At 42.9% G+C, this 26,114-nt stretch overlaps 1 pseudogene; it reads left to right on the plus strand.

Moving 5' to 3' along the window:
- The first annotated feature begins 15,422 nt into the window (after positions 1 to 15,422).
- LOC117693663 (proteasome subunit beta type-4 pseudogene) lies at positions 15,423 to 24,352 on the plus strand (annotated as a pseudogene).
- Positions 24,353 to 26,114: the final 1,762 nt, after the last annotated feature.

The raw sequence follows: 26,114 nt of genomic DNA on the forward strand, positions 1-26,114 counted from the left end.
GGAAGACAGTTCTTCCTTGTCTCTTCTTAGAGAACGGAGAAAGAGAAGCCCAGGACTTGGGGACTTCTCCAGACTCATGATCTTGGACGTGACTTTTTCCCCAGAAGCTTCGAGCTTCTAGAAAAATGACAGTTCTAGGTCTGTGTCCAGGTCCTGGTTGTCTCTCCGACATGTTCTGCATATTCAGTGATACCCTGGCCTTCTCAGATCTCTGAGCCCTTGATGAACAATGGCTTTGAAAACGTGAAATAACAAAAGTGTCTGGCAATACTAAGTGAACATTCTACCCAACGGGTACATGGAATTCAGAGGACTATGGCTGCTCGTGTTTCCAAACACTGCAAAAGCCAGGCTTGCTGAAAGGACTGCAACCTGACTGTCAGCTCCACTTTCACTGGACAGCAAAAATAGTTTAGCTCCTTCTCCATGAATGCTATCAAATCATTTAGACGTTCTAAGTTTGAGTCACTCCCTCAAATTCTTGTGGCCCTTGCTCTGCTCTGTTCCTTTCCACTTCTCTTTTGGCTCAAGTTTGCTGCTGAGTCCAAACCCAGCAGCACCAGCATCCGGGGTGTGGAGAAAGCCATAGGAGAGCCAGCGGCTATCACACCCTGGCTCTCTGCTGACCCCTGCTGGAATGAACCCTTCACTGTCCATCAACCATCCAGTGCCCCCTAACCTCCCTCCTCTAACACTCTAAAGTGAACGTGGCTCATTACTACCCTGAGAAACCCAAGCCTGCACTTAAAGGAGTTCCGAGATACCTCCACCACCCAGCCCCAGAAGGGCGCACTAAAGCTCACCCCCACTTTCATCCTTCCTGTTCCCTCAGCTTTCCTTCCTTCTGAAGCTACTGTGTCTATTGAGGATGGCGCCAGTTCTCAAGGGGGATGGGACTGCCTCTATAGCAAACTTGTGGGAAAAAAGGGTTAAGGAATTTTTCTAATGGTTTTTAATTTCAAATTTTTCTAATCTATATGGAAGTGTTATGAGAATATATGGAGAACTCACCAGTTAGTCTATAAAATAGCATTAATAGAATTACCTACTGTATAAAATTGTTGTCTATAATATCCCCAGTTATGTAAATAATATTCTTCTAGATAATATTTTAATTCCACTCAGGATTCAATTAAAATCATTGAAGAACATTGCAATTTTTTAAGTTTCTTCAATAAACTTTAATCTGAAATAGTTCTGGCATTTGGTGGGCAGGAGACCTTACCAATGCATAGGATTGTCCCAACACTAGGGAACTGGCCTAAGCCCCATGAGTCTGTTGATTACACAAGGGGTCAATACAGGCTTACAAACCACCTACAGCAAGCTGAACCTAGGACCGATGCCGCTTTACAGACAAAAAGAAATTTTATATCCTTTAAATACACACTCAGTTTTTGAGGGTAGCAATAACACTGTCAAGGAAATGTTGACCTGTTTTGTTAAAAACTATTTCAAAGGTTGTTCATCATTTCAGCAAAAGTGTGTCAGGTAACAATCCTGTTTATAGTAATTAAGCCACCACATTCGATCCTGGGTGGGTCTGTGCCCACAGTTGTCATTTTCACTGTGACTCTACACTCAAGCCTGAGATAGAACTACATAAGTATATTTCCCATACAGTAGTGTCCAAGTAGTTAAATGTAAAATGAGTGAGTTAAGTGGCTTTTGTTTTATTTCTGCATCATAATCCAGGTAGAGCATTCTATTGGTTTTTAATTGTATGTAAACATCAAATTTACCTGTAAATTTTGTTCATAATAATAAAAGATTGGCTAAGTTACTAGTTGTAAGAAGGTATTCTAAAAGGAAACCTGCTACTTTACACACTAGTCTAAAACAATACATTTAAAACATAAATTTATTTTTATTATTTATTTTATTTTTAAGATTAATATAATTACATCATTTTCTCTTACCTTAAAAATTATGTAGATTATGGAACTGTCTACCTAGTCACTAATTATCATTAATTATCTTTAGGTACAATCATACTAGGTTTGTGATTTCTTTTTTAACTTTTTGTTTATTTTTATTAGCTGTGTGCATGCATGTGTGAGCACAAACGTGTGTGTGTGTGTGTGTGTGTGTGTGTGTGTGTGTGTGACACATGCAGAGAAATGCACACACACATATGGAGGTTAGAGAAAAACTTTCAGGATTCAGTTCTCTCCTCCCATCTTTATGTAGAATCTAGGAATGGAACTTGGGGTTCTAGACTTTTGTGGCAAGCACCTTTACCCACTCAGCCATCTCCCCAGCTCTGGAGCTGTGTTTTCTAAAGTCCTATATTAAGGTCACAGAAGTACTTGCAGATAAAATGTGATAGGTTGCTGTGAGATCGTCCACATGGTGAAGTGAGTAATGAAAAGATGAGGCCAGGGTCAACACTTGTTCCCAACTAAATAGCAAGAACATCAGGGCATCTTACTATTCTCTCACTTTTTAAATTTTTCTGTTATAGCAAAGTTGAATTAAAGAAAGGGGAGCCATTCTCCGTGTGACGGGGTTGGGAAGCGCTGTTTTTGTGGTGAACGGTATCTTCAGCTTCTTCTAGGATTTACTCTTTTGAAGTGAAAAAAAAAGTTTCAAATCAAAAGCCTTGGCTTTTAATACGAGTTGCTCTTGATAGGAGTTTTCAAACCTAGAAAACTCAACTGTCAAGAATTGGCTCTTGATCTGCTCCTTTGTGTCTTCGCCTTGTTAACCTTGGCAGGCCGTGTAGGATAGAAGAGAAAAGACACCAGAGAAGCTCAAGATCTAGGGGATGAAGAACCCAGTGGAGAAGCAGAATCTCTGTTAAAGAGCCATGTCCCACTATGCCACCTCCTTGTTTCTCAGGCTGCTGGTCTCTCCTCTTCAGGAAGGTGTACGGCTCTCCGTCCTCCTCCCTTAGACAGGTCTTGTGGTCCCCAGCTTCCTTCCTTCCTTATTTAATTGAGAATAGATTTTTTTCGTATAATATATTCTAATCACAGTTTCCCCTCCCCCAACTCCTCTCACATCCTCCCCGTTTCCCCATCTACTCAAATCCATGCCCTTTCCTTTTCTCTCATCAGAATACAATCATCGAAAATATAATGATGATGATTATGATGATGATGATGATGATAAAAGATGAAATAAAAATAAACAAACTAGAACAGGACAAAAGAAACAAAGGGGTGATGCCAATGGAAAAAAAATTAAGAAGCACACACAAACTCTGAGACACATACAGAAAATCCACAAAAACAAAATTGGAAACCATAACTTACAAACAAAAGATATTCAATGTTGAGAGAAAGAAAGAAGGAAAGAAAGAAAGAAAGAAAGAAAGAAAGAAAGAAAGAAAGAAAGAAGAAGGAAGAAGAAAGGAGGAAGGAAGGAAGGAAGGAAGGAAGGAAGGAAGGAAGGAAGGAAGAGAAAGAAACAAAGAAAGAAACAAAGATCCCAAAGAATTGTAAGATAAAACAAAATATACCACTGGGTTCATTGTTGGCCACCTACAGAACAGCACTTGCATTTTTAAAATATTCTATTAAAACCAGAAAAACATGGCAAGGATGAGGCATATTCCCTTCCCATCCTCTCTCTCCTCTCCATCCCTTCATGAACTGATCCTCCAGCGTCTCACCTGACTCCAGAGTCTCCAGATGGAGAAAAGGTCCTAGGAGACTCCAGTCTAATGATGGGAACCAAGTCTCTGTTGTTAGTCAGTTTTTCATCAGTGAGACAAACAACTAAAAGAAATGATTTAAAGAGAAAAACGGTGAGCGTTTCAAAGGTTTCATCCCGTGGTTCTCTGGCTCTGACTTTGAGCCTGAGGCAAAAGCAGTACACCATAGTAATGTAAGCATGTGGAACAAGAAGTCATGAAGCAAAAGCAGTCACAGGAAGGGACCAGGACCAACTTGTGCCCACTTTCTACCACTTATCGGCAATGCCACTGTATTATGGGTGTATCAGGGGTGCAATCTATTGTTGAGGGAAGAGCCTTCATAATCTACTTGTCTTCAAGCAGCACCGTCCTCTTTACACCATAAGCTCTGAGGTGGAGGAGAGCACCTCATTTTAAAAGTAGAAAAGTATTGACTTTTCAAGCTCCCCAAGACTGCCTTACCCGCTCCAGATCCTCCAGCTTGGGCCTCCCCAGCTTCACTTTCTACCACACTCGAGGTAGAGCACGTGGTTGATTTCTAGAGCCATTTGCTCACGCTCATGTACCATCCCTCTTACCCAGTAGCATTTAGTCCCAACGAGTCCCACCCACCACCCAAAGCCCGCCTCCCCGACCCCAGATCAGTGCTCCCTTTTCTGGTCCGCACTGCTTCAGCTGGGCTTTTGGTCAGCTCTCCGCTCTTCTCAGCAGAAAGCCTCACATCCCCAGTAGCAGGAAACAGATAAAAATCCAGCTCTGAGCTACACATCCTCCCAGACAGAAGCCACCTTTCACATCACAGAACCTCCCTCTCAATGTACGGCTCCAGCCCCAAAAGCTAAGTCCCACGGATGACTTCCGGTCCCAGCCAGGTTTTCTACTGTTGCTGATCTCTCACTACAGTAGCCCCTCAGTGCCACACCTGGCAAGGGATTCCCACCAGCACTAACACTAACACTGCTTCCAAGAGGATTCCCTGATTCCCTGGGTTAGTCCACGTGTGCATCCTCCAGAACTCATCCCACCAACGTCCCACTCACCTCCCCCTTAACATTTGTGTGCCGAAGATTTCTCAGGTCTTCTATATTAGTGGTCCTTCGGGGCTCTGGCCAGGGCCTGGACCAAAGGAGGGAGATGGTGTTTGCTGATCCAAGCTCAGAATCTGAGGGAACTACATTGTAAATGCCCTGAGCTTTCTCTGGCCAATGTGGTTACAGAGTTCCAGTTCTCTGCCAAAGCTGGGTGTTTGTGTGGAACAAGTACATGTTGAAACTGTGAGCATGGTTAGTTGGCCGAAGAGAGTTTCAGGGAGTGGGTCCCCACATTCTGGTGACATTCTAGACAACTTGAGACCTGAACATTGAAACAGGAGTTTGCTCTACACTCACTTAGGCCTCATATTAAAAGTCATAAAAAATCTGTAACACCTCTCCACCTAAGCCTGAGCATTGCAGTAGAGAGTAGAGAACAAGGGTTGTATTTTCTTCCTGGATAATTCTCTCCTGTTGCCATCAGGAGATGACATCATTAAGACCTATGCCACAGGTCACAGGACCGGAGGTGCCAGTCAGGGTAGGCACTCTGCCCCCTCCCCCTTAGATGTTCTTAGCATCATGTTCTGTAAATAGGAACTTACAATAAAATAAAATTCTAAAACTGAAATTATGAAGGCTTACACATTTCTGTTTTCTTTTGCTAACAGCCTGAATTCTCAAGGGGATGCACTATCTTCTGATTGGTGACCAACTGGGAGACAATTCCTATTTCCTCCTGCATTAATATTGTGCTTTAAAATGCAAAATTAGTCAATTCCCTCACTTGGGCAGCAGAGGGGCTCTCTGGAACCTGGCCGAGTCTGTTCTCGCGGTACACTTCCCTGCCGGCAATGCTCTCGGGAACCAAATGTGGTATATTTCATTTTAAGTCACCTTTTTTTTCAATTCAGGAAAATGAATGTTGGAGCCAGATAAGAAACTATAGCCTGCTTTCAAGAAGGCTACAAGAAAACTGCACCTTGCATTACTAATCCTTTATCTTCATGTTAACAAAAAGATTACTGACATATTTTTGAATGAAAAGAAAATAAAATAGCAAATGCATCTTAGGAAATGTGTAACTTTCATGCAACACACAAATCAGTTGTTAAATATTTTCTGAGTGAAAGAAAAATGCATAATAAATGTGTCCTTTGGAAGAAAAGAAACCAACTTTAGGGACAAGGAAAGAAACTAGCCCTCACAGAATGCAGCTTGGATGAATTGATTCTACCTAGAACTTCTTGATACGCATTTTCTAAAAATTATTTCTTCAGCCCACAGAATTGTGATTTGGAAAGAGTGGTGCTTCTTTCCTAGGGCAGGCGGCCGACCTAAGAGTTCCCAAAGAAGAGCCAGGAAGACTGTTTCTAACCATGCAGTTATCCAAAATGTTAAAGGTAGATGCCAGAAATGAAGGGGTTCTCCATCAGTCTTGACCAAACCTAGCCACTGCACCACCATCCTCAGTAACACATGGCTCTGAACTCAGGCTCACCACTCACAAGCTTGGCACCTGGCGATGTTTAAGCTTTGAGGGGGCGGGGAGGGTTCCACTCCAATTCCTGCATCAGATCGTGACTGCAGGAAGTGGCTGTGACTCTAAGCCTGGATGGAGCATCTGTGACCTGCTACTTTCACTTTCTCTTGGCTGGTTCCACTCCCTGTCAGCAGCTCTCCTCAGCAGGTGGATCCCATGGCTCTGGCATCTCCAACACCTTGGGGTCTCCAAGGCAACCCAGGCCTCACCTTCACAGCTTCACACAATGGCCTCTGTAGGCTCCATTGCAGCGATGTCCCTGACACACCTAGCTTCAGTGGCTTTCCTCAGTCACAGACAGAGATTCCATAACCCCCATCGTCCATCCTCAACTCTAAAGCCACATGGCCGAGCTGCCAAGATCTGCTGCCTGCTGGGACTGGACATGGCCAGTCTTCACCAGCTTTCTGGCTTTGATGGTTTCCTTCACTGTCTAAGCCTGGCTGTCCTAGAACTCACTCTATAGACCAGGCTGGCCTCAGAGATCTGCTAGCCCCTGCCTTCAGAGTGCTAGCAGACCTAAGGTGTGTACCACCACACTGGGCCCTAAACTTTTCTTTATTTCCTTTCCAACAGAAGCTTAGCTGGGTGGGGTCTTGCTGTGAGGTCACCACTCCTTTTATTCCACTTGCGGTCAGGCTTTTCCTTAGTCTGTTTGCACTTCCTGGTACCCCTTTTCTCCTCAAAGTGTACACTTTGTGTTTTTCCTTGCTCAGCTTGCTCCTTTTCATTATAAATTGTCATAAGCATGGCCAATAATAAATAACCAGGCAACACAGTCAAAAACTAGGCTGTCTGGAAATTTTCTCTGCCAATGCTCTTGAACTTAGCCTCAGGCAGTTTTTTTTTTTTTTTTTTTTTTTTTTTTTTTTTTTGGACAAGGGCAGGAAGCAACCACATTCTTTGCTAAAATATCACAAGGACTGTCTCTAGGCCACTTACTGATACTGTTCTTCTCTGCAATCTTTTGAGCCACGCCCTCACGGTTCAAATCACCCTCAGCACCACTGTCTTCCATGGTCCTACTAGTATGGCTTATTAATTCCCACTTAAAGCATTCCGCTGTTTTACTAATCCCAAATCACCAAGTCCACATTCCTCCAAACAAACACATGGTCAGGCCTTCCTATCACAGAAATACCCCAGTCCCTGATACCAGTTTCCATTGCTGTGAAGAGACACCATGACCGTAGCAACTCTTATAAAGGAAAACATTTACCTGGGGCTGGCTTGTCGTTCAGAGACTTAGTCTGTTATTGTTATGGTGGGAAGCATGGCAGCATGCAGGTAGACATGGTGCTGGAGAGGTAGCTGAGAGTTCTACATCCAGATCAGCAGGCAGCAGAGACAGTGACACTGGGCCTGGCTTGAGCATCTGAAAACTCAAAGCCTACCCCAGTGACACACTTCCTCCAACAAAGCCACACGTACTCCCACAAGGCCATGCCTTCTAATAGTGCTGCTTTCTATGAGTCTATGGGGGCCATTTTCATTCAAACCACGACAATTACGTTTTAAATATACGTCATGATCTAGCCAGCAACATCACTGGGTAGATTAGGGCTGGAAGCCAGTACTGACCTGTACCAACAGGCCATTCTTCACCTTTTGTCATTAGGCCAGAAGATAGAAGCGACTGAAAGCCTAGATGAGGGCCAACTCAGGTATCTCACCCACCACAGGTCCAGTTCTGCTCTATAGTCCCACCATCTATCACTTCCTTTAAAGGAAGATGCAGTGACCCACTTAGCTTGGGGTCCAGAACATAAATTTAGCTGCATGTTGGAGCCATGTGTGGGTGAGAGAGCTAAGCATTAAAGCTTACTTACTTGTGAAAGCTCCTCTCCTAGACAAGAAAGAAACCTTATCAGGGAAAAAAAAAAAAAAAAAAAAAAAAAGCCCAGTAGCTTCTCCTGCCTCTTCCTTCCTCACAAGCTCAGCTGGGAAATGGAGCCAATTCCCAGTTTGCTCAGCATACCTTAGTCACACTAGTCTCTCAGGACCCCTTCAACCTTACTCTTCCCTAGTCAACCAGGGAAGAAGAGAATTTTCACAATTTTATTTCTTTAAAAAAATAAAAAAAGGAGAACCTGCCCAGGCCTTAGGCCTGCATGGCGAGTTTTGACTAGACTCTTCCAGTGGGTATAGATGCTGCTGTGCTGTGCTGAAGAATAGGGGTAGCTGCCGGACAAGGTTTAGGTATATATGGTCAGGTCTTAACTCCCAACATCTGTCACCAAGCTCAGATCCACATCAACAAAGGTAGGCTTGGATTTTTTCAAAACCTAATTTAATACAGGTATTTAAACACTTTAACCTCCCTTCCAGCCCACCATCCACCATAGGTGGTGGAAAGTAAAGGTTAATCGTGAAAAGGGGGATGCGGACCTGTTAGAAATAATTCTTTTAGATGATTCCAATCTTCGTTATCAGGATATCAGCAGTTCAGTTCACATGAATCAGCAGTGGTAGCTCCATCCACTAGCAAACACTGTTAACAAATCAGCAATGACAGGGGCAAAAAGAAACCGCAAGGCTCTGCCAATCAGCAGAATCCATAGAAGCTGCCAGAATACCACAAGAAGGTCCTTGTGGCGGTTCTCTCTACAAAGTCACGGCAAGCCATAATCAGCAAAGAATGCAAGGCAAACCAATGTACAGCATCATCAGCAAAGTCCAGCATCAACAAAGCCCAGTGAAGACCAGCAAAGGGCAGCAAGGTGAACCAATGCCACAGTATCCCTCACTGTCTGCTGGGCTACGTCCATGCCCCTTCCAAACACCATGTATCCGCTACAGCAAAATATCAGATGCCCCTTTCCAGGAAGCTTTCAGAAAAACTTCACATATCTGCTCTCATCAAAACATCCTCTCATACGTCTGCTCCAACAAAACATACTCTAACAAGATAGTTTCCAGAAAACCATCACATGATACAACTGAGTCTCCAAAGAAACCAGGAATTTCCACTTCAAACAAACATCAGGCTTGAATCTCACCATAGAACATATTCATTCACAAACACACATACACACACAAGCATGCACACATATAAGCAGATGATGATGATAGATAGATAGATAGATAGATAGATAGATAGATAGATGATAGATAGTAGATAGTAGATAGGATAGATAGATAGATAGATGATAGATAGTAGATAGATAGTAGATAGGATAGGTAGATAGATAGATATGATAGATGATATATAGATGATAGATATTATAGATGATAGATAGATAGATAGATAGATAGATAGATAGATAGATGATAAATAGATGTAGACACAGACAGACAAACAAACAGACAGATGTTCTCCCTAGTCCTCCCAGTAGGTTACCATCGACAAGATCATGTTTTAAAGTCACAGCTCACAGAAGCAACACCTCAGTCTCCTTCAGTGCCTGTGTGGAGGCTGGAGCCTTCCTCAATCTGGTTTTACAAGCCTGGAGAAAAACATTTAAGAGAGGAGCGGCTAATCTTCCTAAGAGCTCAGATGACGCTATCATCCTCATCCTCTCCTTACAGAGACATTCCCAAGGAATCCTCAGGGTATTCACCATTCAAACCTACTATTGGGTAAAGGTTAAGAGGCCCTTTAATTCTGATTAAATCATCAGTAAATTCCAAGCAGATGACAAGGACAGAAAAACACTATGTGTAAGGAAGGCACTTAATGAAAGGAGCCCTCTAGAGAAAAATAATAATAAAATAGGACACAGACTACAGAGACCAAAAAGTTCTGCATAACAAAGCAACCTCACACAGCCGCTTGGCCAGGACCTTCCTCTGGAGACACCCTTACCTAGTCCCTGGTCCTGAGAGGCTGTCAATCACAGAGTATCCCCTCCTGCCCTTTCTCCTCCATCAGTACCCACTTAGAACTCAGCCTGACAATCAGAGTCCTTAAGCCCACCCCCACCACAGCAGTGATTGGTTTAAGGAGGAGCATGTGACTCAGAGAAGCCCAATTAGAGTCTCGCCGGTTCTTTTCTGCTATAGTCAGGTTAGAAAAAAAAAATTGGTTTTTGTTTTAGGGGTCAGAGTGCAAGGTTGGAAGGTCAAGGACCCATCTTCCTTTCCTCAGGAGAACAGACTTGTCTATTATGAGAATGAAAGAATGAAATAAAGAAAAAGAAGCAGCTCTAAGAAAATGCTTCAGAGAAAGTTCAGATGGCAACTCTAGGTCACCCAGGTTCTAAATTAAACGGGTCAACAAATTCCCTCTCTGTTTAAGACAAACTGATTGTGGCTCTCTCTTCATCCCCCTCGAACTAAAAGACGACTGACACACAGGCCACATCTGCTACTATGTGGAGATGAATTTGTCGAGGCAGAAGAAGAAAAAAAGATTCCACATCCAAGAATTTTCTAGATGAAATGTCCTATCGAAAGAGCAATAAACCACGTTTTGCAAATGTCCAATACACGTCACCTAAATATCTTGCGGCCGCTCATTATTCTTCACTAATGAGTTCTGGGGTGAGATTTAAGGCTGCCTAAAATTGGAGGAAATTTTAGGAAAGAATTCTGCCAGATCCCCTAAACAACCTTCTGCAGGCAAACTAAAGGAACCAAACATGCCAGGAAGTTACACAAGTTGTTACAGTTTATGTTTAAATTGTCCTGACCACGCACTCTTTGGGATAGTAAGATACTGACTACTGATAGAACTGAGGTCACTGGGCAGGTCCTTGAGAAGGATACAGGAACCTCATATCTTCCTCTTTCTCCCTTACTTCCTAATCATCATGAACAAGCAGTTTCCTCCAGGACAGGTCCCAGCTTCAATGCCCTGCCACACGAGGGCCCAAAGTAAAATTCCAAGTAACCACATCCTGCATCAAAATCAGTCTCCCTGCCCTTCTCTTCTCCCGGGTACATTGTCACTTTGTAAGAAGTTCATAACTAACACGCCAAACATGTTACAGTTTAGAATAAAAAGATGCCAAATTGCCAGAATTTCCTAAAAAAGGAAATGGCATGATGTATTAACATCAGGCCCTGGCTTCTAAGAAGATTGACATCTACCTTATCAAAACCTACAAAAATAAAAAGAGAGACATTCTCCACTTCATGAAATTTTTATAATCTGAAACCAAAACTAAATAAAGAGAGTAAGTACATGGGAAAAAACTACAGGCCAAGCTTACTTAGAAACAAAGATTTATAAGTAAAAGTAAAAAAGCAAACAGTGAAGAAAATATTTTTTAAAAGAATCAAGAAAAGTAAAACCTTTCTTATGACTTAAGGCAAGTTTTTTCCAGTATACAAGGTCATTCCGACAGTTTAAAAAAGTATTATCTAGCCAGATGTAATGGGGCACACCTATAATCAGAGCATTCAGAAAGCTGGACCATAAGAGTCATGAGTTCCAGACTAGCCTGGGCTATATACTGTGACCCTCATCTCAAAAAATAAATGAATAATTAAAAATCTATTACCTTTGCCACAAAGTAATATGTGTAAACAAACAATAGGCACATTTTAAATTGCTTCATATTACTAACCACCAGGAAAATGGAATTTTGAACCACAAAGATATAATTTGATACTCACCAAAACGGTTAAATCTAAAGACTGCTAACACCAAGTGTTGACAAGGATGCGAATTGGTGAATTTCTCCAATCTTGCTAATGATGGTAACGTGGTTAGAAAAAGAAACACTATAAGAGACTGTCTTGAAGTTTCCTACTAAATCAAACACCCATGCTTCAATGGCCAAAGTTATATCCCATGTCACAATTATATAACTAATATAGTAATTACTACAAAGTAGTGCTAGGGAGATGACTCCATCAATTAAGAGCTTGCCATACAAACATGTTTTCCTGAGTTCACTCCCCAAAACCCATGTAAAGAAGCCATGCAGGATGGCATGTGTTTGTCATCCCAACACTAGGTAGATGGAGGTCAGCAGATCCCTCAGGCTCCCCCAGTCAGCTATCATAGCCTAATCAGTGACACTCAGGACATGAGACCCTATCTCAAAAGAACAAGGTAGATAGATCCAGAGCAAGGCAACACAAGGTTGATCTCCTGCTTCTACTTGCATTCACGCACACTTACACGTACACCTACACAAACACACACAAACACATACGCACACACAATGATAAAGTAGTGCTATACAAACCATGCCATAAATAATATTTGCAGACTGTATACCCATGTGGTTATTGATAGACCTTCTAGAAATTATATGAATTGTTAGTAAGACCAATTAAAAACAAAAAATAGGAAAATAACCAAACAGAAACACTTAAACAAGAGGCTGTAGAGATGGTTCAGTCGGTAAACTGCCTGTCACACACATAAGGACATGTGTTCAAATCCTCTTCACCCACCTAAAAGCTAGGCAAAGGCACTCTTCTGTAATGGCAGTGCTGGGAACAGACAAGTAGATCCCCCAGGGCTGGTTAGCCCACTGGTTAGCCCACTGGACCAACCTAGTCAACGACATCCAGGCTCAGTGAAAGACCCTGTCTGAAAACACAAGGCAGAGAGCTACTGAGGAAGATATCCAACACTGACCACTGGCTTCCACACATGAACACATAGGCACATACCCACACAGACATGTACACACACACCACACAAATACAGCACCCCAACAGATAAATACACATACAGTATTTCCAAAGAGAAAGCTAAAACAGCTAATAAATACGTGAGGCGAAGCCCAGGCTCATCAGTAGGAAAGAATAAACAAATAAACGTTATCAGATCACCAAGATGTCAATAAGACAAGTGGGGATAATGCCGTTCTATGTCAAGTGGACAGCTGTGCAAACAGCTGGTGCTGTCAGAGAACACTTATGCTTCCGTTTTTTTCTCTCTCTGAGTGGAGTGGAGCAACAAATATCTTAAATGAGAATACCAGAACTCAAGACACATGATCACAAATATGACAGCCTGGCATAGCGGATATTTAAGCTAAAAGAAACAGAAACACACAAGCACACATACATGCATGCACACACACACATGCACACAGGCATGCACACACGCACACACACACACACACACACATCTGACTTCATTATCCTACTCCACTCCTAAAGAGTTACAAGTGACCTGCCAGTCCCTGAAGGGAGAGAAGACGACACAGAGAGACAAGTTGAGCAAATGGCCCTCACCAAGCTTCACCCATCATTTATCACATTTAGATGGTGCCCCTTTATCCTCCTCAGACTTTGACACTAACTGTGCAGTCTTCACCAAACCCAGAAAAAGCGACTTCTCCATTTTCTCTGACCCTTTGCTTCTGAAGGCTCTCTTAATGTTAATAATAATAATAATAATAATAATAATAATAACAACAACAACAACAACAACAACAACAAAACAAAACAAAAATAAAGAAACAAACAAAAAACCCTCCTCAGAAGTGTCTTCTCCTTTGTCTGGGCCAGAACTAGAATCAGCACGTAAAATTAGATTAGATTTCTATGGAACAAATGGAACAAGCAAGCCAAGAACAGATAGATGGAAGCAGCATCAGGACCGCTTGCCTCTGCTCAGTGGCGCTCACACACCCCTAGTGTTGCTAACTGAACTGCAAGAGTGTGGGAGAAAGAACCAAGCAACTGTAGCAACTGTTTCTCACAGGTCTCTCCCAGCTTGAAGCTCATCCTAAAATAAACATTCCACCCAGCCCTACCAGCCCAGCAGGTATGCTCAGACATTCTGCCTCACTGTTGTAACTGTAGAACAAAAATCAGCTTTATTTCCACATTTTTTTCTAAACTTAAATGTGAATTTTTTTTCTGTCTAAATTATCTTAAAATCCAGATACCGAACTGTAGCAATGAGGACAGGGTGCCCATTTGAAATTCTTTTTCCTGGAGAGACACAAATCCGTGAGGCAAATATCTGAGGGCAGGATTGATGGAACAGAGCAGGCAGGCATCTTGTTCCAAAGTGGCCAATGGCTTTACTCAATTGAATAATTGTAAATAGGCCTATGACTATTACGGCAATGACTATAATATCAGTTGCATTTTAGCATTCTAGCAACCTTTGATGTAAATGATGCTGATGTCCCTATTTTACAGATGTAAAAACTGAGGCTTATTCTGGCCAGCCCCTATCCAAGCCCCCAGAGCTAATGAGGGTGCTGGAGTTGCCACTCAAATCTAACTTCGCCTAACCACAAAGCCCACATCGCCACAGCACCATGTCTCCCCCTTGTGCAAACAAAGCTTCTGTTGAAGATGGGAGTATTAGCTGTCATGTAGAAATATTTCAGCAAAGATACAAGCCGTGTTGCCCAACTTTCTGGTCCTTTGAAAAAAAATTAAGCAACAGTTCCATCCTTCTTTACCCAAGCAGGTTGGAAAAGCCACTGTGAAGATTTGTTTTCAAATCTGAGACTCACTCCAAAGGGGTGTGCTTGAGCTTAGCAGACAATGAAAAATCACCCTGTGCCCTACCCACTAACAACTGGCATACAGGACGCAGGCTCTCCATCACCCTCCCGGCTCCAGCGAGCTAAAAAGGCTCTCTCTACATGCAACCACACAGAAGCAATTTCTTTTTCTCATGGGAAATGGTGATGACAGAGAGCCACGTCACACATGGGGAAGCCACCACTATAGGGGACAGAAGTGTCTTCCAGCTTGCCTCAACTGCCCTCTTATAGGCTGCCGTGTAAGCAGAAAGAATGGTACATGCCTATCCCTGTCTCCAGTGGTATCCAGGGTGTCTCAAATCTCTGCCTTCCCAGAGAGGGTCCCTGGAGGGGTGACGGGAGGCCCTTCCTTGAAACCTTCACTATCGAGCTCAGTAGAGATGGATTAGCATTTCACAGATTTATTCAGTTTCTTGGGTAGAGAAGCTGACTCACGGATAATGTAAGTTTGCCTGTGATCGCTTAGGCTAAATCTGCACCCTTAAGCAGAATCTCAGACCAATAATTTTACGAAGACACAATAGAGTGCTGTGGTAACCCCCAAAACGCCATAAATAATGGAACCACACCTCTCTTCTTCGCTGGCCAAGCATCCAGTACCCTCAGTCATCCAGAACAGCTGAAAGCACACCTGTGTCCCTCACATTTGTCCTGCCCTGGCAGCAATTAGGAAACCAGGGAGGGTCTGGAAGGGAAAGTTACAGAAGGACTGGTATGATTGGTGGGTTTGCAATGAAAGGAGCCTCTACGTAGGTAGCCAGTGACTCTGAAGTTCAAGTGCAATCCAGAGCAAAATGAAGGAATTAGGGAAAAAGCAAGAATCCATAAACCTCACATCCTACAGAAACACTGCCATCAACACTGTTCGGTGGGTAAGCCACAGACGCAAGCCATAGGTTAATATTCTCTAACAGCTAGCCACATTAAAAAGAGAAAAAGGAAACAGATAACACCAATGGTGTCTGCTGAAATTATCCAGGTTCGTATCTTCTTTTACATATTCAAACCTCCAAGATACAACATGCATGGCACAGGTACAGCATAACCCAGTTTAAACAACTTAAGTGAGCTGGGTAGTGGCCAGATTCTGGGCAGAGATTCTCAGTCCTGGTGTCAAGGGAACCATGAACTGTGGTGTCCAGCAGACCTTACAGCAATGTGGTAGTGAAGAGCAGTATGCTGTCTAAACACCCAGCAAGAAGTAAAGCAGCCATGTCAGTCCATCACTCCTATGAGCATACTGTAAGGCAGTGCGTTCATATGAATGAGTTAGGTGGAAATCCAGCATCCAGCATGAGGTTACCACTCAAGCCACGATCTCAGTAGCAAAAGCAATGTCTGCAAACATTCTTGCCAGACAGAGTTTAGGTGAGGTTTTTTTAATAACCTCCACTCCTCAAAATAACAACCATGCCACTTTTTAAAACCACTATGTGTAATGTGGTTGAAATAAGACACAAGGAGGGAATGTATCCAGCTTCAGAAAGTGTTCAGATGTGAAGAAAGTTAATGAGGAAACGAGAGGGGGTAGAAAAAGCTTTTAGGAAATGCACAAGGCAACCTTGACTGAATACCTGATGCCCTGTGTATTTAAAAACCCAGTCAGATGAGATCACAGCAAAAGGCTAACGTTAAGTTAATGTCGGTGTGGAAAGGGTCATTCGCTTGCTCTCTGTTATTTTATGGATGACTGGTATATTTCAAGAAGGCAGGAGTGGAGGAAGAGAGAGAGAGAGAGAGAGAGAGAGAGAGAGAGAGAGAGAGAGAGAAGCAAAGAAGTAGAGTAAGCTCCCTGCCTCCTGTAGGGAGTGTCACCCAGCTGGCATTTGCTAGTGACCCAAGGATCCTTGTGCCCCACCTAAGACACTGTAGGACACTCAGGGATGAGACACTCTCAATGCAAACCTAGTGGAAAGGAAAATAGCCCCCTGTTTTCAAACCCTCCATCGAAGAGGAAGAGCACTGGGCTTTACTTGGGGTGCTATTTTAAACAGTTGCACAGGACTCATGTCAGGGGATTAGCTACCAGTTCTCTGGAACTCAGGCTGAGCAACTCCTCCTGTGGCAATGGTGGCTGACCTGATGAAGTGTGTGGTTCAGGCAGCCTAGCCCTGGCTTTATCCTCCCCACTCACTGCATCTGCTCTCTGTAACTCTGGATTTGACATACCCATTCCACTTGAGGTATGCACACGGATGCTGGCTGTGAGCGTCTGCCTCATCTGCTCCCTTCAGAGTCCTTCAGACTCTCCATACAGCCAGCGTTCTGTGTGTTCAGCGTCCTCCGAAGATCGGAAGAGTTCACTGTTCTCCTTGTGTGCATTTGTCACCGGTGCATCTGAACATGGATGCCCTGAAGTCCCTGCTCCCAGCACTGCTAACCATGGGACCCCATTTATCTCTAACCTTGTTTATTGTCTGTGTCCTCCCCTTCTCTAGATAAAAACAGTTTCCTTGGCTCCATGGAAACGGCTCCCGATGTTAAACACTATCAGAGATTAATTGTTCAGTGGGGCTTCTGTTGTTTAAGCTTAAGCAATTACCTGTATCACACTAACAACTTTTTTTTCAGACTTTCACAAAAAAAAAGGGAGGGGGATTTTAAAAAGAACATATATAAATAAATATTCACTAGCTATACATCCTTCAGACCCAGGCTCCCCACGTGGCAGCTGATAGGGCACTTTCTGGTGTGGTCACTGGAAGTGTCTGGGTGTCTAGACTCAGGTTTTTCAAGGCCTTTAGGACTTCCCTGTGGTTGTTTCCAGGATAAACTCCTCTGCTTTGGGTGGGAAATTCTACATTCCATCCTTAAGAAAGTTTTTAAGACTCTTGGGCTTTAAAAAAAAATCAAGATAAGCTCCTGTCTTACATAATTTTTATTTTAAAGATCTCAAAAAGTCTTGTTATGGACCACAGAATTTCTTAATTCTGTTCTGATGAAGGTTGACACTTCAACTATTTATAAATATGAACTACAAGAAAGGAGAAAGAAATTTTTTATTTTCTGCCATCAAGACAAGAGCTTGGAGGCCGTTTTTTCTAGTCTTAGAGTCATCAGACTAGGAGCTCTCGCCTTCTGGCACTGCCAGCTTTGCCCGGCAAACAAACACAGAGACACTGACGGCTGTCTCATTCATCAGAGGAACAGAAATAAGTATTGCCTTTTGTGGCTCCTAGACATTTTGAGGCTGTGGAAATTGGGCTTCATCTTTGCTTTAGGAGCAGCCAGTGGAGGAAATGCCCTGCGCTCTGGGGATGGAAAACTGCAGCGGTAATCTTCAGTCAGAGCTGAAGGAAGGGAACCTATTCACCCACAAACACTTGCAAGATCTGAAGACAAACACACAGGATCCTCCAGAGTGCAGATTTTAAGTCTTTTTTCTATGATCTCTTAAAGCAGACTCCAGTCCGACTGTGTTCTGTTCTGTCATTTTAATACTTTATTAACAAGACTATAAACAAATCTATAACCTTCTGTGGGCGAGTTTCCACGTTCTTTGCCTTCTTCTGAGCACCGTCCCTTTTATGACCTAGTTCACGGCCCCTTGTGTAAAAGAACATAATTTTGTCTTTGCCGCCCTCTTGTGGTCATCTTGTCATTATACCAGCACCTGTTCACATTGTAAGAGGAAAGCCCCAAACAGAAAGCAAGCCACTCTCTACAAATTTAGTTAAATTGATTTCTACAGAACTGATTTCTTAATTAACTTCCCCCAACTATTCAAGTACTCTCAACCAGTTCCTGAAATCCAGGTAGCTGGCGCTCTGGATGTAGCTAAGTTGGTGGGGGCATTTGCCTGCCTAGCATCCAGGGAGCCCTGGGTCATCCACAACACCATAAACACCCAGTCAAAAACACTTGTCCAGGTTTAAAATTTGTTTTTGAAGTTTAGACTTCAGGTCACCAAGCTAAAAAATCTTCTGGTTGAAGAGCATCGCATGTGTCCATGAAGGGTCTCTTCCCAGAATGAATGCAGCATGCAGGAACTTAAGTTTTTTTTAAATTCAACTACATACATACACGCACACGCACACGCGCACGCGCACGCGCACGCGCACGCGCACGCACACGCACAGGCGCACGCATACACTTTTTTCCAGAAAGAAAAGTCACTAATGTGAGATATGGCCAAATAAAAAGGCCAGGTTTCCAGAGCTAGAAAATATTTTAATGTCTTCCCAGGGGATCCGGAGACTTTAACACTTTCCCGGGTGATCACCATTTAGTACCTCTGGATAGTGCCATCGGATGACAGGCGGTTCGCTCGTCTCCCTCATCATCCTCAGAGCTCCTATGTTGTTGTCGATCTTCCTTCTCCGTGGTGCTCACAGATTTAAATTATCTTTGTCACACACAACCAGCTTTCTTTTTCATTCCAATACATTGATTGTTAAAAGCAAAATAAACAAACAAAAAAGCAAAAAAAAAAAAAAAAAAAAAAAAAAGCCACCTAGGCAGTGGTGATACGTGCCTTTAATCCCAGCACTTGGGAGGCAGAGGCAGGTGGATCTCTGAGTTCAAGGCCAGACTGTTGTACAGAGCGAATCCCAGAGCAACCAGGGCTACACAGGAAAAAACAAAAACAAAAAAGTCTCAAAAAAAAACTAAATAAAAAAAAACTTCACAGTTATATGTGAAATGTGTAATCATTTGTTGGGCTGGTAGCAAACGCAGATGTCCAGACCAGGCAGCAAACACGTGAGGAACGAGGCCATTAATGTTCTAAACAGGACTGCCACCATGCTCCTTCCTGCTGACTACGGCCACTGCGGGATCAGATATGGATATTACCAAATATTCTGCCTCTTTTAGAGAATTAGTTTCTTGATTTTTTTTTTAATCTGAAATATAATCTTCGTGAAGGGAAAGCTATGACAGACTGGAAAGGGAACCAGTTGCCAATGGAAGCCTGGCTCAAACAGAAAAGCTCTCTGCCACTCAAACCCTAAACTGCCAGGGTAAACCCTGCCTCCACCCAGGACCACACATTGTCCAATCAAGACTGCCCTCATTTGCATGACAGGAGGACTGCTGGGAAGGGTGACTCCCATGAGCCTTCATTATAGGGAAAGACCCCGGACACTCACTCTATGCAGAATACTAAGAGGACTTGGGGATTAAGTGAGTTAGTGAGACTCACCCTAGATTATAAAAGAAAGAAACCAAGTTGATGGCACTTGCAAAATATACCTGGCACTCCTCCCCTACCCCCATCCCATCCGCCACACCCACCCCTTCTCACTAGAATTTTCAACACTTCATGGTTCAGTTTCAAGTCTCATGCCCTCAAATTTTCTTGAAAGGCATTGTTTCCCAGCTTTCCCTCACATTCCATATGGCTTGTGGCATTTGTTTCCAATCCCTCCCCAAACCAGGATAAGTTAAACATCCTAAAGAAATGAATCCCTTTGAGTGGCATCCCAGGTGATTCTCAAGCACCCGTGAAACATGTGAGGACCACCCGTTGGAACCCAAGTTGATTCCTGTCATCATAATAGTTGAGTAATACTGAGGTTGAGGATATAGACCTGTCAGTAAGGGAGTTTGAATTCTCAACTCCAACATACAAAAGCCTGACCCAGTAGCTTGTCTGAAACCTCAGCACTGGGGGTGGGTGAGAGACAGACTCATCCCAGAAGCTCTCTAGAAGCTTCTCCAGCCAATGAGTCATCTCTGGGCTCACTGAGAAATCTTGCCTCAAAAAACTAAGGCGGTAAATGACTGAGGAAGACACCTGCCTTTGGTCTCCATCTGCCACACATATGGGTGCACGCATGTACACATACATGCACATGTACATGTGTGCACATGCAAACACACACACTAATAATCGAAGCCAGCCCCGGATGGTGATCTTGGCTTATGTGGGCAGTCCAACCATTCGTCTTCCTCTTAGGTACATCCATACATTAAGTTAATGGATAAATGGTAGTGGCGTAGGAGCAAGAAGCTCTGACGTGCTGTTGCGCAACATAAACGATAAAGTACTGCAGATTTTAAAAACCTAAAACAGGGGACTTTGAGTATTTTCACCAGAAAAGGTTTCATAATAAATGTTTGAAGAGTGACATATTTAACATGATTTGAACACTAGATAACATGCACAAGTATCGAAGCACCTTACGGTACCCTATAAGTGTTTATCATTTTTATGGTTTTTAGTTTGGGGGCTTGGGGAGGGTGTTGTTTGGTTTTTGTTTGAGACAGTTTTTCTATGTCCTAACTGTCCTGGAAACTTAACTCTGTAGACCAGGCTGGCTTCCAACTCAGAAATCCACCTGCCTCTGCCTCTGCCTCCTGAGTGCAGGGATTAAAGGCGTGCACCACCTGCCTACCTCATTTTTATGGTTTTATGTATCCATTCAGCAGTGATTTTAATTTAAAAGTGGAAAAGCCAATGGTCACTGATAGCTCAATGAAGGTAGAGTTAATGTTCCAAAATGATATAAACAGGATTAAATGATGTAATAGTGTATAACCGAGACTATTTAATTGAAATGAAAAGATTTGAGAAATGGAGAGATGTGGGTTTGCCAGTAACATTGTTTGGTGTCTTCGTGACATGCAGTGAGCTGTTTCAACCCCTTAGCCCTTCAGTAAAAGTAAAGCCATTTATTGCCAAAGTTCTTCAGAGGATTAAGTGAGAATCTTTTTACGTCACCCTAGCATGATCCCTGGTCAGAAAAACTACCCAGTAAACATCTGCTCCCTTCCCAACCCCTAAGTGTGCTGGAGCTGTGGCGTGTCTGTGTTAACATCATCCTGAGTTGAAGCTTCGGATGCTAAAATGCCCGTCCTTGCGGGATCCTGAGTGAATGGGAAACCTGGGGGATCCTGGAGATTTAGAAGATGAAACAGGAAGTGCCGTACTATGAGATCGTGACTGCTGTATCCATGTTCTGTCCAGAAAACAGCGCTTTGCAGCAGTCCTCTGTTGTCCAGACCTTACCCTCTTCAGCAACATTCGCTGAGCTTTGGTGGGAGGTGGTGATTTCCCCTACATTGAATGGTTTTAATGTTCAAGCCCATCGTGTATAGACTCACAGCGATCATGAAACATAGCCGCAGCTTCACTGTTTAAAACAAAAATACCGCCCTTGGAGAGAGGAGAATGATTAAAACCATATATGTGTGAGTCCAGGATACCTTGGAAATCTTTGTACTCTCCAGTCCGTCTTTATCCAAATCTAAATTGCTTTATCTTTATTTTAAAGGTGTCTAGTAAGTCCACTAGTCTCTAGAACAAATAAAATAGAAAACTTATAACAGAAGGCACAAAAAGAAAAACAAATATAAAAGGGGGACTGAGACTACCAACGTATAAACAGTTATATTAAACATAAGTTCTTTAAATACACCAGTTAAAAGGCAGAGACTGGCAGAGACGATCGACTACATACTGTCGTCAAGAAACTCACTTCCAATTGAAGGATGTTGGCTGACTGCAACTGAAAGGGTATAATATCTATATAGCATGCAAGATATTCAGAAAACACAAAAATAACTATATTAATATGAGAAAAAGACTTTGGGTAAAGAAATTGCTAGAAACAGCAAAGGGAGATTATTCAGTGATTAAAGGCAACTATAATGGGTACAGTAATTCTACATGTATATGTACTGAACAGCTCAGCTATAGAATATGTCTATCAAAAACAAAACAGAAGGACTGAGGAGCAAGCCCAGACAGGAAAATGCATGTCACAGGAACACAAGGATTTGCGTTCAGTCCTCTGCCCTAGTGATGGATGTCATCAAGGGAACGCTTGCAATCCCAACATGAGGAGACAGGAATATAGGCTTTATCAGCTGGCCAGCCAACCCCAATCAGCAAGTTCCAGGTCCTTGTGAGAGACCCTATCTTTAAAAGGGATTCCTAAGGGCTGGAGAAACGGCTCATCAGTTAAGAGAACTTGCTATTCTTGTGAAGGACCCAGATTCAGTTCCCAGCACCCATTTGGAGGCACACAACTGCCCATTAACTTCAGTTCCAGGAAATCTGATGCCCTCTTCTGGCCTCTACTGGTACCAGACACACAAATGGTATGCATACATACATACAGGCAAATACTCTTACACATAAAATAACAGCTCCTAAATAATGATACCCAAGATTGGCCTTTGACCTCCACAGAACACACACAAACGTGTACCCCGAGACCACACACAAACATGCACATTCACCTGGCACACACTAAATAAATAAATGAGAAACACATAAACCCACAATTATACTGAATATGTCCACAGCCCCCTCACAGAAATTAATGAAACATCTAGACAGAAAATAAGATATAAAATAATAACATTTATCTAACAGAATCTAATCAATATTTACATAACTTTCAACCCAACAACAAAATACATATTTCTCGAGTATTCATGGAATATATACCAATATAGACAATGTCCTGAGCTACACACTCGCACACAATCAACAAACTTAAAAATATTAAAAAATCCATTGTTTTTCCTTCGACTGAGGTGACTAAGGTGGAAGCATTTTGGAAGTAGCAGGTTGGCCGCAGGTCCGTGGGTCTGGCTCTGGGCAGTTTTACTGCATCCCATCCACCTCCAGTGGCCTCATGGATCCGCCGTCCATGCCCTGCGAGAGTTCCATCACTTGGACCCAGAACCCTATGACAACTGGGACATCAATACTCGGGCTGAAGTTCCACTGTGGAGTGGTGATTGCTGCAGACATGCTGGGCTCCTACGGGTCCCTGGCTCGTTTCCGCAATATCTCTTGTATTATGCAAATTGATATTGTGTGAAATATTAAATAAGCAGTGGGACAGGCCAACCTGTTCACAACCCAGCAGACTCTCTTTGACTCAGAGCTCCAAAATCGCTCTCTCCTCCCCTAGACTGGCTACCCCCAAACCCGATCCACACTCCCAAATTCCCACGGCTAACAGGGGTGCACTTCTCACAAACCTATGCTCTGCCACAGTACCTTTCTCTGGAACCCAGTTGAGTCGCCTAGTGAAGGAAAACACCACACAATCTTAGTTTAGAATCACAAGGTAACACAATCGCTGGGCACAGAAACTAGCATCCTAATTTTGTAAGCTATTCTAAATTATAAATACTCCGGTGATGAATCCCAGCAGACCTGCCACCTAAATCGGGGAGGCGGGGAGGTTGGTTGCTCTCTCCTCTTCCCCTCTCCGACCCGGAAGTCCTGCCTCCTTCTTGCCCAGTGATTGGTCCCTTAAAATCCTCATTTATTAGGGGAAGGTTCTTCCACAGCACTATGCTTCTGGAGACTATGCTGATTTCCAGTATTTGAAGCAAGTTCTCGGCCAGATGGTGACTGATGAAGAACTGTTGGGAAATGGACACTGCTATATACCTAGAGCTATTCGTTCATGGTTGACAAGGACCATGTGCGGCCACTGCTCCAAGATGAACCCTCTGTGGAACACCAAGGTCACTGGAGGCTATGCTGATGGAGAAAGATTTCTTGGTTGTGTGGACATGCTTGGTGTAGCTTATGAAGTCCCTTCACTGGCCACTGGTTATGGTGCATACTTGGCTCAGCCTCTGCATGGAGAAGTTCTAGAGAAACGAGCAAGGTTGAGTCAGACTGAGGTCTGAGAGCTTGTAGAACGCTGCATGTGAGCGCTGTGCTACCGATGCCCGTTCACTGAACAGGGTTCAAATTGCCACAGTAACTAAGTGTCAAGATGACTCAGTGGAAAAAGGTGATTGCCACTAAGTATGATAATCTGATCAGTCCCCACCCAGCACCCACATGGTAGAAGCGGGCGACAAACTCTCCCAACTTGACCTCTCTTAGGTTCCAAATGCATACCATGTCATGAGTTCAGAGAGACAGACAGACAGACAAACAGACAGACAGAGAGACAGAGAGGGCGTGAGGGAAGGAATTTCTACAACTACAGTGGAATCAACTAAAATTCAATAACGGAACATAGCAGAAAAATCTTCAGGCAACATAATTCAAAATAATGCATGAATCAAAAGTGAAGTATTGAAAGAAAGCCAAAGCTAAATTCAGTTGAAAAAAATGAGATTATTCCATATCCTAATTTATAGGCTAATCAGTGCTCAGAGAATATTTTATAGCACAAATTCATATACTAGAAAAAAAGTGGAAAGTCCCAAATCAATAATCTAAGCTCCAAGCACAAAGAACCAAAAATTATAATGAAGACAAACCCAAACAGGAACAGAAAGAGGAGCTGTTAAAGATAAGAACAAAAATCGATAAATTTGAAGCAGAAAAAAAAATCAGTGAACTAGAGCTGGTTCTTTGCAAAGGCCAGTGAAGTTACGAGTCTTTAATACACTAACAGGAAGAAGTACTCACAGACTGCCAGCACTAATTAAACGGGCAATATTCTCAGGGACCGTGAAGCAATCAAGAAAATAACAGACACTAAGAACAAACTCCACACATGCATTTGATACTTGGTAAAACGTACTACTTTCACAAGACGTACAAATGAAAAGTGAATCGCTTGTGCAGCCTTATACACACTTATTATATTGAATTTATAATTTTATATTTTTATAATTTTAACACTACCAAAAAAAAAAAAAATCCCAGATGGAGGTGCTTCATTGAAGAACCCTACTAAATGTTTAAAGGAGCATGAATACCGTTACACACAATCACTTGTAAAGGTGGAATAGGGCACTTCCCAGCTCATTCTATGACGTCATTATTGTCACAATGCCATACCCAAGCAGAGACAACAGAGGGGGGTGGAGAAGTTCAGACTTTAGCCCACATTGTGAAGAAGGCAAAATCCTTAAGCTAAGAGAGGACATTAACATGCAGAGCCAAGTTTCTACCACTGTCCATCATCGAACTGGCTGTTTCAAGTTTAAGGTAAAATCAGCTGTGACCCCATTTTGATGTTATCTCTGCCTCTTCTCTGCTATAGACAGCCCTACCAAAGGCAGGCTCAAGTGAGACCAAAACCTCTCATCTATCCCCAGGTGATAGTCACAGGTCTGGTAAGGAGCCTGTCTCCAGTGATGCCACTGCTATTCTTGGCCACACAAAATATGAATGCACATAAGTGTGTGCACACACACACATATGCTTTATAAACAATTAGGTGTGTGGTTTTAGAAGGTCATTTTAGCAGATTAGAACCAAGCTGATATAAGCTATTGGAAAAATACAAGGCTGAAATACGGTGTTTCTCTAATCATTACCCAGGGCTTCTTGGCCCAGCTAATTACTGTCACAAACTAAATCTAACTTGTTGTTTTCAAAGTGTTTATTGTCAACTGATGAAGCAGGGTTTCTTTTTTCCCTGGGACAGCTGAGATGACAGTGTTCACATGCTCTTGAAATCCTAAGGGTCTTGGAGTGCTGATCCATGCAGCAGGGCACAGATGCCTGCTTACATAGGCAATGCCTCTCACATGAAAGCTATCTGTCCATACACTGAACTCCAACAACAATACTGCAAGACATACAAAACTGAAAGATAAAAATTCCA

Source organism: Arvicanthis niloticus, chromosome 21 (genome assembly GCF_011762505.2).
Source record: "Arvicanthis niloticus isolate mArvNil1 chromosome 21, mArvNil1.pat.X, whole genome shotgun sequence".
Classification (NCBI taxonomy): Eukaryota; Metazoa; Chordata; class Mammalia; order Rodentia; family Muridae; genus Arvicanthis; species Arvicanthis niloticus.